Source organism: Chiloscyllium punctatum, chromosome 2 (assembly GCF_047496795.1).
Source record: "Chiloscyllium punctatum isolate Juve2018m chromosome 2, sChiPun1.3, whole genome shotgun sequence".
NCBI classification, from domain to species: Eukaryota; Metazoa; Chordata; class Chondrichthyes; order Orectolobiformes; family Hemiscylliidae; genus Chiloscyllium; species Chiloscyllium punctatum.
In genome coordinates, this window is record NC_092740.1 from 131,686,246 (window position 1) to 131,700,600 (window position 14,355).

The following is a 14,355-nucleotide window of genomic DNA, read 5'->3' on the forward strand; positions in this document are numbered from 1 at the left end:
AGCAAAGTAGAGAGGTGGGGGGGAGAAATTAAAGGTGAGAATTTAAGAGTCTAAGGCATATGTAGTTAAAAACACAACCACCAAATGTGAGGAGTGATAACAATAGAGGACGTGCAAGAGCGCATTAGAAGGATGCAGATGTCAGGAAGGGTTGTGGGACTGGAGGAGGTTAAAGAGATAAAGAGGAGTTGACTTTATCAGGAGAAATTAGAAAAGAAAAGTTTTAACATCAAGGCAAGGGACGGGAGCCAAAGTCCAATTTCTAGAAAGTTAATAAATAGTCTTAATCAACCTGCTTAGATATATTACACCACACTTCTGGTGCAGGTGGAATTAAACCCAGGCCTTCTTGCCCAGAGCCATTTGCTGACACATTCAGAATATCATTGTTGTGTTTACTAAACCAGGCAGGCTCCTGAATGAAATTAGGGGCTTTCCATTTTCAAATTTGGAGATCGGAGGAGAGAAACCCTATAGACCAGTGAGCCTGATGTTGGTGGTGGGCAAAGTGTTGGAGGGAATCCTGAGGGACAGGATGTACATGTATTTGAAATGGCAAGGACTGATTAGGGACAGTCAATATGGCTTTGCGCGTGGGAACTCATGCTTCACAAATGTGATTGAGTTTTTTTTGAGGAAGTAACAAAGAGGATTAATGAGGGCAGAGTTGTAGATGTGATCTATATGGACTTCAGTAAGGTGTTCGACAAGGTTCCCGATGGGAGAATGATCAGCAAGGTTAGATCTCATGGACTACAGGGAGAACTAGCCATTTGGATACAGAACTGGCTCAAAGATAGAAGATAGAGGGTGGAGGTGGAGGGTTGTTTTCAGACTGGAGAACTGTGACTAGTGGAGTGCCACAAGGATCAGTGCTGGGTCCTCTACTTTATGTCATTTACATAAATGATTTGGATGCGAGCATAAGAGGTACAGGTAGTAGGTTTGCAGATGACACCAAAATTGGAGGTGCAGTGGACAGTGAAGAGGGTTACCTCAGATTACAACAGGATCTGGACCAGATGGGCAAATGGGCTGAGAAGTGGCAGATGGAGTTTAATTCAGACAAATGCGAGGTGCTGCATTTTGGTAAAGCAAATCTTAGCAGGACTTATACACTTACTGGTAAGGTCCTAGGGAATGTTGCTGAACAAAGAGACCTTGGAGTGCAGGTTCTTAGCTCCTTGAAAGTGGAGTCATAGGTAGATAGGATAGTGAAGGTGGCATTTGGTATGCTTTCCTTTATTGGTCAGAGTATTGAGTACAGGAGCTGGGAGGTCATGTTGTGACTGTACAGGGCATGGGTTAGTCCACTGTTGAAATACTGCATGCAATTCTCATCTCCTTCCTATCGAAAAGATGCTGGGTTCAGAAAAGATTTACAAGGATGTTGTCAGGGTTGGAGGATTTGAGCTAAAGGGAGAGGCTGAACAGGCTGGGGCTGTTTTCCCTGCAGCGTTGAAGGCTGAGAGGTGACCATATAGAGGTTTACAAAATTATGAGGGGCATGGATAGGATAAATAAGTAAAGTCTTTTCCTTGGGGTCAGGGAGTCCAGAACTAGAAGGCATGGGTTTAGGGTAAGAGGGGAAAGATATAAAAGAGACCTATGGGGCAACTCTTTCACGCAAAGGGTGGTACGTGTATGGGATGAGCTGCCATAGGAAGTGGTGGAAGCTAGTACGGTTGCAACATTTAAGAGGTATTTGGATTGGTATATGAATAGAAAAGGTTATGAGCCGGGTGCTGGCAGGTGGGACTAGATTGGGTTGGGATATCTGGTCAGCATGGACGGGTTAGACCGAAGGGTCTGTTTCCATGCTGTACATCTGCATGACATGAAAGTGTGCTGGGCATTCTGGCAATTATGCAGCTAACTGGTTGCCAACAAGCTTTCAACTGGTTTAGGACTCTAAACCAATAAATCCTGGCTGCCAAGAGCTGTTGATCAGTTTAATGTCAGCAGTTCTAGAACTTTGCAGTACCATGGAGGAAGCAAATGTGAGTGAGTGGTGCCTATGGAGGTTGGATGCAAGGGCAGGAAGGGATGGGACTGGTTAAAAGACTGGTGTGGAAGAAATTAGTTCAAATTCATAGGACACTGGCACCTGCACGAGTGGAGGAGGGAGCTGTTTTGTTGGGTGGGCTGCACCTGAATCATTATGAGGAGCTGAGGACACCACCTCAAAGCAAAGGAACAATCCTTTATTACTTAGATGAGGAGGTATTTTTTCAGCCAGAGGGTAGTTAATCTGTGAAACTCATTGCTGAAGAGGTCTGTGGAGGCCAGATCATGGAGTGTACTTAAGACAGAGGCAGATAAATTCTAGATTAGTAAGGGGATTATTGCCCGTCCCCCTGCTACATCCTCCCCTCCCTCACTTAACAGCCTGGGAAACGTTTTATTGTGGGCCTTTGAGAATTTTTAACATTTCACAACCCCTTGGAGTGAAGAAATTCCTTCTCATTACAGTCCTAAATAGTTGACCTCTTATTCTGAAACCATTGCCCCTTGTTAGAAGTCCCATTCAGATGAAATATCCACTCTACTCTGGACCAGAAGATTCTAGCCCCAGAGTTTCACTGCTCACCAAAGCACCGTTTATACATCCCCCCACCTCTGCCACCCATATCATACAGTCATCTGAAATCATGCCGCAGAGTCGGCAGAAAGGGAAGTCACAGGATGAGATATTGTGCCTTTTTAATGCAGAGGAAAGCACGCTACAGACTCTGACTGAACTATATGCAGGTACAAATCTTTGGAAAGTGGTTGAATGGGGAAATAATGAAGAGTCACTCAACTTAAAGGACAAGGTCAGGAAAGGGTGTTAGGATTTTGTAGGACTCACCAATAATAGCACAGAAAGAAGCCATTCAGCCTATAGTGTGCATTATCAGTTTTTGCCCTACAGCTCTTAACTTATTTGTTTTCCCTCCTAAGTACTTACCCAGCTCTCATTTGGATGTTATTATTGATCTGCTTCCACTGCCCTTTCAGGTAGCTTATGCAGATCATAAGATGTTGCAGCAAAAACTCCCCTGAATCTTATGAGAATTATCTTGAAGAAATGCCCTAAAACATGCCAGCCTGAAGAGTTCAAGGGCATTTCCTCAAAAATATGAGGGGCACTACTTCATTGTTGGCAATAAAAAGCCATGAATGGAATTAACAAACTACAACAATTTGATGATTCTTCCTGACAGAACAGGCCATTTTTCAATCCCCATAGCAATGATCTCAGCTACTTTACTGTCAGAATCAAATAATGGGAGTGAGTATAATACACCTAAGTTTTCTTGCCATTCAACTTTGAATGGAAATGCAGTTATGAAGTGGACACGTGAAGGCTGACAATTTGAGTGGGCAAGAAGATGGCAAGTGGAGCACAATGTTAGCTCACAAAAAGAGAGAGAGAGATAATTGCAATCCACCAAGTCTGGCCTCTTGTCCATTCCCAAGCATAAATTCTCCATTATTTGCAGCATTAGTCTGGAGTCTAAACTCTGAAATTCCTATCTTCAAGCATTCCTCCACTCTGCTTTGCTTTCCTTTTTTAATGATGCTTCCTTAAAATTCCCTTTTTGATCAAGCTTGCATCAGATGACTTAACGTGGCTTGGTGCTACTATTTAAAATTATGCTCCTGTGAACTACTTTGGGATATTTTAATGTATTAAAGGTAATGTCTTCACTTAAAATGCTAATTTTGGGACAGTGGGAAATTGGAAATTCAGAGGGATTTGGATGCCCTTGTGCACATGACATCAACATTCTGCTACAGTAAGCAATTAGGAAGGCAAATCATACTGAAACCTTTATTACTAAAGGATTGTGAGTAAAACAGAAAACAAGTCTTAATACAATTATATAGTGCTTTGATACAAGCACATCTGAAGCACTGTGGGCAGCCTTAGTGTTCTTATTCAAGAAAGTATATATATTGAAATTGAAGTGAGTGCAAAGGAGGTTCCTGGGATGGACTATTTCCTGGGATGAGGGAATTGTTCTATGGAGGAGAGAGATTGAATAGACTGGATAGAGAGTTTAGATGAATCAGAGATGCTCTTGCTGAAGCATAAAAATCTGAATGAATGGAGATATTGCAGTAAGGTTTAACTGAGGTAGAAGATCTGTCATGATCCTGTTAAATGGTGGATCCAAAAAATGTGGACTTCAGACACTGAGTGACCTATTCCTGCTGCTTTTAGTTTGATGTGCTATGAAACAACTCTTTAAATAAATCCATCAGTTTTGCTGTCATAATATCTACAAACTTAATCTTTATGTGAATATACACCCTCAGGTGCCACATTCACTGTTGCATTTCTGTCATCTGCCAAATAATAATGACTCATATCTTCCAGTGTCCTGAAGGTCATAGTCAGCCATACTCTGGAAAATACACTATCCACCCCCTCAGAAGTTCCAATGCACTGACTTGGTGGGAATCGCCTAGGACATCTGAATTTCCAAATGGACAATTCTGCTTCCTCTGGGACTCTCCCACTCGAGTAAGAGTCAGAGACTTCAGAAGGTTCCAACTTACTCTTTGAACAGTTACCAGGAAATGTGGAGAGAGAACTTCTAGTCTGACTCCTGGGTAACCATAAAACTGACTCCCAAATCACTGCAACCTCCCTCTCCCCCACTGCCCCCATCTCATGGACACACTAAGATTAGTTGAACACAGTTAATTCCAAAGGATCCTTCATTGGGAGATTACTCAAAGAGAAATAAAGACCAGTGGAAGGCAAGTTAGAGGGAAATATTGATCTCCCATCCTGATTAATTCCAGCGACCACCCACATGGGCGACAGCAGGAAATACACTTGATGACATTCCATTATTGGGTTTAAAATGTGTGATTATTTCTAACTAATAGAACCAGATGAAATATTAGCCTTTAATGTGGTAAAAACATCCAATGGCACTTCACAAGAGCATTATCAAACTACCTAAGCACATATTCAGGCAGATGAACAAATGTTTGGCCAGGGTTAGGTTTAAAGTGGAGCCTTAGGGAGAAAAGTGAAGTGCTAAGTTGAAGAAATTTGGGAAATGGATTCCTGAACTGAAGGTTCAGGCAGCTGAAGGCACTGCCACCAATAGTGTTGTATTTAACATTGGCAATGTGCAGGATTGGAATGAGAGCAGCCCAGAGATCTTGGAGGGTTGTAGGACTGGAGATTAGAGTTGGGGAGGACAAGCCACAGAGGGATTTGAAAACAAGGATAAGAATTTCAAAATTGAGACACTGTCATACCAATGAATCAATGTAGGTCAGTGAGCACAGTGCTGATGGCTGAAGAGGATTTTTTCTCCCCGAGATCCTATAAATATAGATGAAGCAAATGGCACATAGCACTGTACACAGTACAAATGAGCATTAGGCATTTTTCCACTTGTGAAGCTGCTAGAAATAAAATCATCAATGCACAATGATGATGTCATATTCACATGCATTCTTATTGAACTTTTGTTGCACCACACTTGTGGAAAAGCAAAATAAAAATTCCCTATCTCACTTCCTGCAGCTGTCAGGTCCCTTCAACTCCCACTGTCTACTTCATTTAGCACTACACACATCTCTCTGCATACCCCTCATTCACTTCCTCTTGGTCTGAGAAGGTTATTGCCTCAGATACTTTATCTCAATGTCTCCTATCCTTGCAGTACATGGACCTACTACTCTGTGCATGTCTCAGTCAGTCTCTTTCTTCAGGTTGTATGTTTACACTTTCCTCATGCACTCAGTGTTTGCCTTTCAAAAACAAGTATAAAATAAATTTCATCAGATAAAACCATAGCAAAAATATGAGGGTAAATAAGAGAGGTGATTGATTGAGCTGGATAGCAGGGCTAAAAAGATTCAGCAATATAAGAAGAAGCCATTGAATGGCCTCCATAACTCTAAATACGCTTAACCAAGAAAAACCTCTCCATCCACATTTTTCAAATTTTAATTGACCCCCTCACTCTCAGCATCTTTTGAGGAAAAGAGATTTCCAGATTTCTGAAAGATAATGAAAATGTAAAATTGACCATTCTGTGCAGATCTATCACTCATAATAGTCTGAAATAGTCCCATTCTGTCAGAAGTTGCACACACATCATTTACAAAATTCCATTTTAAAGAATTTGAATGAGATTTTACTGAATTTTAAAAAATATGTTCCTTTTCTAAACAAAACACTGCCAATTCCCTTGCGATAATATGTTAAATTATGATTAGATTATCAGGAATTTCTTGCAACATTCTTTCTTCAAATGGTTTGATTTCTCATGCGACAACCATATCCATAACAAATATATTTATATTTCAGGAGTGTGACAGAAACAGCAACCATAATGCCATGGAACAAAGAGTCAGTTTGCAGGAATTGCAGGAATAAGAAAAAAACTCATTTTTACAACTACTAGCCATTTCAGCACTCCTTACAAACAATGAAATACTTTTGAATAAGGGCATCATGTAAAAAATGCAGCAGCCAATTGTGGACACAGCAAGCTCCCTCAAAAACAATCTGATAATGACCAGATAATCTGGTTTCATGATTTTGACGAAGGGACAAACATTTCCATAACACCAAGGTGGCCTTGCTGGTTCATCCTGGAATAGCATCTGTGGCATCTTTGAACCCAAGAGAATAGATAGGGACACAGTCTAACACCTAATTTGAAAGGCACTACCTCCAGCTACACAGTACTCCCAGAGGCTGTACTGGAGTACGGTAGCCTTGTATTTTGTGCTTAATGTTACAGAGAGGATCCTGCAGGCAAAACTTTATGATTCAGAGATAAGTGTATGTCTATCGGAGATTCAGCTGTTCATAGCTATAACAATACAATACTTCATTTAGTGACAGGAAACTCATGTGAAACGAAGAAAAGAGTCAATATGGGCTGAATGGCCTGTTTCTATGCTGTCAATTCTATGGAACAAAACAGAATGCTGTCATTGCATGAAAAGGTTTCTGACAAACACTCCTGTTAACAAAGACACAAAGGAAAACATATCATCACATGTCTTGCAGCTGATAGTATTGTGACAAATCTCTTCTTACATTCGCTCTTTTAAGCAAAATAAATTTTTCAAATACTTTTACATAAAGGCAGTATCACTTTAACATGTGATAAAAGAATTATGTGAGGGTGAGGGCATATCAGCATTAGTCAATGTAAACTGCACAGCTTGAAAGCTATCAGATCATTCTACCAGTTCTGTTAACACTGAGGCAATGGTTGTTAGCAATGACAGCAGTGAGATTTGAAACTGAGAAACAATTTGACAAGCCCACTAAATATATAAAGCTGTGGTCAGTTTTACAGTGACCCAATGACAAAACAATTTACATTGTGAAACCAAAATGAACAAAAGTTCAGAGTGTGTAACAACAATGTGCATTTAAATTGTGACTTTAACATCACAAATCATCCCAAAGTCCTCCACAAAAGTCTCAGCAAAAGAAAATATTCACATAGCTTGGTCAGAAAGGGAGATTACAAAGGAGTATCTACCATTAGAAAAAGGTAGAGAGGTGGAGGGGTTTAGGGAGGGAATTCCAAAGCTTCGGGCCACAGGGAATTGGAAGATTGGACATCAATGATGGCATAATTTAAAACTAGGGTTGCTGAACAGACAAGACTTGAGTGTGCCGACATGGTAGCAGATTGCTGATGCAGTAGGTTATTGAGAAAGGGAGAGAGGGGAAAAACCATGGAGAGATTTGGAAACAAGCTGAGAATGTAGGTGAAAACATGTTTGTAACTTAAAACGCACCCTGGATAGCATCTGAAACAGAAGGTCCAATTGTTGTTATATTGTTGTTACAGACTCCGGAACTTTCCTCACTTTGATAAAACAATTTACATTGTGAAACCAAAGAGAACAAAGAACAAAGAAAATTTACAGCCCAGGAACAGGCCCTTCGGCCCTCCAAGCCTGAGCCGTTCCAAATGTACTGTCTAAACCTGTCGGTCAATTCCTAAGCATCTGTATCCCTCTACTCCCCACCTACTCATGCATTTATCCAGACGCATCTTAAATGAATCTCCTGTGCCTGCCTCTACCACCTCTGCTGGCAACGTGTTCCAGATGCTCACCACCCTCTGTGTGAAGTACTTGCCACCAATATCCCCCTTAAACCTTCCACCTCTCACCTTGAAAGTGTGACCTCTCATTATTGAATCCTTCACATTGGGAAAAAGCTTGTCTCTATCCACCCTGTCTATACCCTGCATGATTTTATAAACCTCAATCAGGTCCCCCCTCAATCTCCTTTTCTCTAATGAGAAATAAACCTAACCTACTCAACCTTTCTTCACAGCTAGCACTTTCCATAGCGTTCACTCATTTTGGTAATGTGGCGACCAGAACTGTACACAGTACTCTAAATGCAACCAAATCAATGTCTTATACAATGTTAACATGACTTGCCAGCTCTTATATTCAATACCCCGTCCAATGAAGGCAAGCATACTATATGCCTTCTTCACCACGCTATCTGCCTGTGCAGCAACCTTCAGGGTACAATGGACCTGTACTCCCAGATCTCTCTGCCCATCAACCTTTCCCAAGGCTCTTCCATTCATTGTATAATTCACTCTAGAATTAGTCTTGCCTAAATGCATCACCTCACATTTGTCTGAATTGAAAACCATCTGCCAACTTTTCTGCCCAACTCTCCAATCTATCTATATCCTCCTGTATTCTCTGACAGTCCCTTATGCTTTCTGCTACTCCACCAATCTTTGTATCATCTGCAAACTTGCTGATCATACCAACAGTGTCCTCTTCCAGATCATTTATGTATATTACAAACAACAGTGGCCCTAACACTGACCCCTGTGGAACACCATTGGTCACCTTTCTCCATTTCGAGAAACTCCCTTCAACTACTACTACTCTGTCTCCTGTTGCTCAACCAGTTCTTTTTCCACCTCGCTAGAACACCCTGCACACCATGTGACTTCACTTTCTCCATTAGTCTACAATGGGGAACCTTATCAAATGCCTTACTAAAGTCCATGTATATGACATCAACAGCCCTTCCTTCATCTATCAACTTGGTCACTTCCTCGAAGAACTCTATTAAGTTGCTAAGGCATGATCTCCTCCACACAAAACCATGTTGCATATCACTGATAAGCCCATTCTTTTCTAAATAAAAATAGAGTCTATCCCTCAGTACCCTCTCCAGCAACTTTCCCACCACCGATGTCAGGCTCACTGGTCTGTAGTTACCCGTAATATCCCTACTACCCTTCTTGTACAGGGGGACAACATGAGCAACCCTCCAGTCCTCCAGCACCTCAGCTGTATTTAAGGACGCCACAAAGATATCCGTCAGGGCCCCAGCTATTTCCTCGCTCACCTCCCTCAGCAACCTGGGATAGATCCCATCCGGTCCAGGGGATTTGTCCACCTTAATAACCTTTAGCCTTCCCAATACATCTTTCCGACTTATGTCAACATAATCCAGACTAATCAAACTTCTATCTCTAATCTCAACATTCATCATGTTCCTCTCCTCAGTGAACACTGATGCAAAGTGGGCGGCATGGTGACACAGTAGTTAGCACTGCTGCCTCACAGTGCCAGAGACCCAGGTTCAATTCCTGCCTCAGGCGACTGTGTGGAGTTTGAACATTCTCCCAGTGTCTGCGTGGGTTTCCTCCGGGTGCTCTGGTTTCCTCCCACAATTCAAAAAATGTGTAGGTTAACTGAATTGGCCATGCTAAATTGCCCGTAGTGTTAGGTGAATCGGTCCGGATGGGTTGTGCTTCGGCGGGTCGGTGTGGACTTGTTGGGCCGAAGGGCCTGTTTCCACACTAAGTAATCATTCAGAATCTCACCCATTCTCTCAGGTTCGACACACAGCCTTCCTTCGTTATCCTTCAGTGGGCTAATCCTTTCTCTAGTTACCCACTTGCTTCTTATATAAGAATAAAATGCTTTGGGATTCTCCTTAATTCTGCTCGCTAAGGCTATTTCATGAGGCCTTTTGGCCTGCTTGATTCCTCATTTAAGACTTGTCCTACTCTTCCGATATTCTTCCAGGGCCCGTTCTGTTCTTAGGCCTAGACCTTATGTATGCTTCCCTTTTCCTCTTGGCTAGTCCTACAATTTCTCTGGTCATCCACGGTTCACAAATCTTGCCCTTCCTATCCTTTCCCTTCAACGGGACATGCCTATCCTGCACTCTCTTTGAAAGCCTCCCAAATCTCAAGTGTGGACTTTCCTTCAAATAGCTGTGTCCAATCCACACTTCCGAACTCTTGCCTAATTTTGATATAATTGGCCTTGGCCAAGTTTAGTACTCTTCCCTTAGGAACACTCTCTCCTTTATCTACTAGTATTCTAAAACTTACAGAATTGTTGTCACTGTTCCCAAAGAAATCCCCCACCGCAATTCCTACCATCTGTCCTGGCTCGCTCCCCAGTACCTGGTCCAATATGGCCCCTTCCCTCGTCGGACTATTGACATACTGGTCTAGAAAACTCTCCTGGATGCTTCTTACAAATTCTACCCCATCCAGACCTCTGACATTAAGTGTGTCTCAGTCAGTGCTCGAAAAATTAAAATCGCCATCACCACTACACTATTGTCTCTACATCTTTCCGTAATCTGTTTACTATTTGTTCTTCTACCTCACGCTCACTGTTGGGAGGCCTGTAATACAGCCCCAGTAGTGTGACTGCACCCTTATTTCTCAGCTCCACCCATAATGCCTCACTACCAAAGACCTCCATAGTGTGCTCCTTTAGCACAGCTGTGATATCGTCCTTGACCAGCAATGCAACTCCACCTCCCCCTTTTACTTCCTTCCCTGTCCTGGAACATTTAATTGCCAATCATCATGCCCTTCCTTCAACCAAGTCTCTGTGATTGCATCATCATCATACTCCCAGGCACCAATCCAAACCCTAAGTTCACCTGCCTTACACACTATACTCTTTGCATTAAAGTAGATGCATTTCATGTCACCAAATTTTTTTGCGCTCATCTGCTCTCTGCCTACTCTTCCCTTTATTAATGCTATCTTCATAATTCTTAGTGTCCAGTGTCCACTCTCCACCTCACCCTACTTGTTTTCTCTTCTGGTTCCCAGCCCCCTGCCACATTAGTTTAAAATCTCCCCAACAGCAGTAGCAAACCCCCCCCCCCACCACCAAGGACATTGGTTCTGGTTTGGTTCAGATGTAGACTATCCCTTTTGTAATAGTCCCACCTTCCCCAGAACCAGTCCCAATGTCCAACAAATCTGAACCCCTCCCTCCTACACCATCTCTCAAGCAATGTGTTCACCCTGCCTATTTTGTCATTTCTACACTGGCTAGCACGTGGCACCTGGTAGTAATCCCGAGATCACTACCTTTGAGGTCCTTCTCTTTAACTTCTTCCTAACTCGCTGAATTCTTTTTTTCAGGACCTCATCTCATTTTTTACTTATAATGCTGGTGCCTATATGCACCAAGACAACTGGCTGTTCACCCTCCCCTTTTAGAATGCTCTGCAGCCGATCGGTGACATGTCTGACCCGAGCACCTGGGAGGCAACATACCATCTGGGAGTCCCGATTTCAGCCACAGAACCACCTATCTACTCCCCTCACAAGAAAATTCCCTATGACTATGACCCAATGAGTCTTTTTCCCGCCCTTCTGAACAGCAGTGCTCGCCACGGTGCCATGACCCTGGCAACTGCTGCCCTCCCCTGATGAGCCATCTCCCCCAACAGTATCCAAAACGGTATACCTGTTTTGGATGGAGATGACCGCAGGGGACACCTGCACTGACTTCCTACCCTTTTTCTGTCTTTTGGTCACCCATTCACGGTCTCCCTCAGCAATTCTAACCTGTGGTGTGGCCACTTCACTAAACATGCTATCCACGACCTCCTTAGCATCACTGATGCTCCACAATGAGTCCATTCACAGCCCCAGAGCTGTCATGCGGTCAAACAAGAGCTGCAGCTGGATACACTTCTTGCAAGTTTAAGAATCAGGAATGTCAGACATTCCCACATCAAGCAAGAGGCACATGCCACAGGTCTGAGGTTGCCTGCCATTTTCAGCTTAGCTTTATATGAACTAACTAAAACCAAACAATGCACTTAAATATATGAAAAAGAAAGATAAAGAAAACATAAAAGCCTTACCTTAGAGTCTTTTTCTTCAGGTTAGAGGAGCGGGTGGGTGGGAGGGAGATACTACACGTGTAGTATCTCAGGTTTAGCTACTGCCCAAATATAAATTATGCCCTTATCTTCCAGGCAGCCCTCACTTCACTCCACCTTCTCTCCTCGCCGCTCTGACAAAATGGAGGCCCGACTCCCGAGGTAAGTCCCTTTTTAAATGGGAAAACTTACCCTTCCTGGTAGCCCTTGTCATTGGGTCACTGTAAATTAGGCCACAGCCTTATATGCTTTGGGGTTTATTAAATTATTTTTCAATTTCAAATCTCACTGCTGTCATTGTTAACATTGTAAAATGATATTGGGAAATTTACTAAAATAAAATTTACTTTCCTACATAAATGCACGTTATTATTGATTAGCAGTGTCCTCAGAAGTTGCTCCATGACAACACTGTTAATACAAAGGCAATCTACATTCGCCTCACTGATCAGACTTCAGAGCAATTTCACATCTTCATGTCACCTCCCAGATTTATCTCCACAAAAATAAAGTTGGATGGATTAAAAACCTACAATCTACTCATGTCAAAAGTTAATATCTTTAAACTTCCCAGTACTTTTATTTGATCTAAGTATTAAACTGAAAATGAACTGTCGAAACCAGGATTGCACATGTGTAATAAAAAAAAACATTAAACCTAGAAGCAGGAGGAGGCAATTTAGCCCCTCAAGCCTACCTCACCACTTTGTACAAACATGGCTTATCTCATTTTGGCCTCAAATTCAATTTCTTGCTTATTACACCCATTGCTAATTAAAAATGAGTAAACTTCAGGAGATAGACAATGTCCATCATATTCTGGAACTCAAGAGTACAGGCCTAAACTGCACAATTGTTCGACAATCTCACTACTTAAACTTAGATAAAACTTAGTGCAGTTTGCCTCAGTTGTTTTATGCTCCACGTGACACTCATCACACTAGTCTTCATCTCACCCTCATAGTCTCTTCTTCTTTTTCTTTCTCCCTCATGTGTCTTTCTTGTTTTCCCTTAAATATGTCTGTTCTATTCACATCGTCCCGTTGTGGTGAGTTCCACATTCTCACCATTCTCCTGGATTTCCAATTGGATTTATTCATAGAATATTTGTTAATTGTGATTAACATTTAAGAAATATTCAACATTGCTGATGATTTGTTAAATATTTAACTTGGAACATAACTTGCCAGTCTGCCATACTAATGGATCCATATCACCATAACTGTTAAAATGGGATGAAGTAAATATCATGAAAAAAAACACAGGAAAATTCTTTGCACTCCAAGAAATTATCACGATCTGACAGAGAATTACATTGGGTTTGCAGCACTGAAACTGATCAGTCAGCCCAACTGGTTCACACTGGGGCTTGTGCTGCACAAAAGACTCTACCCATACCTCTATTCCTCATCTCATCATATCCTTTACTCCTTTATCCCTCTTCCATTTATCCAGCTACCTCTTACATACATCTGTGCTATTCTCCTCAACCACTCTTTCTGGTATCAGTTCCATGTTTAACCAGTTTACAAATGAAGTAATTTCCTGAGATATATTAGCGACTACTTTTTACTTATGGACCCTAATTTCCCAAAGTTCTCACCAAAAATGGAAACAAATTCTCTACACCCACCTCCACTGAGCTTGTTCACAACTTTCACAACTTCTACCGGGTCAAACTTGAATCCTCTCAAGGAAAATAAGCTCCAGCTTGTGAGCCTTTGTTGATGAATTTCACCATTCAGGTCTGATATCATTCCGATGTATCTCTGACGAATGAGCCGCTTTGATTAAGAACGCAATAATAAACCAGCTTGTATTGGAAAGTTAATAAGAACATTTCTCCTAAGCCTCTACACCAGATTTACTCCTGGATCCTATGTGACGATGTGCTGTATGTGATTTATTGTGCATGGCGAACTGCATATTCCTAGAGAGGGTTGGTTAGCTGAGGAGGCTGGATGGCTGATTTGCAACGCAGACTGACACTAACAGCATGGGTTCACCTCCCACAATTCAGACTGGACATGGTAAATTCAGGAAGATATTCCTGTTGACCAAGGAGTCCAGAACCAGTGGTCACAGTCTAAGGACATGGGGTAGATCATGCAGGACTGAGGTGAGGAGAAATTTCTTCACCCAAAGGGTGGTGAGTTTGTCGAATTCTCAGCCAT

At 42.1% G+C, this 14,355-nt stretch overlaps 1 protein-coding gene across 21 annotated transcripts in view; it reads right to left on the reverse strand.

Moving 5' to 3' along the window:
* bnc2 (basonuclin zinc finger protein 2) overlaps window positions 1-14,355 on the reverse strand; it is a 583,190-nt gene that overhangs the window by 213,994 nt on the left and 354,841 nt on the right. The gene's annotated exons all lie outside the window — the stretch shown is intronic.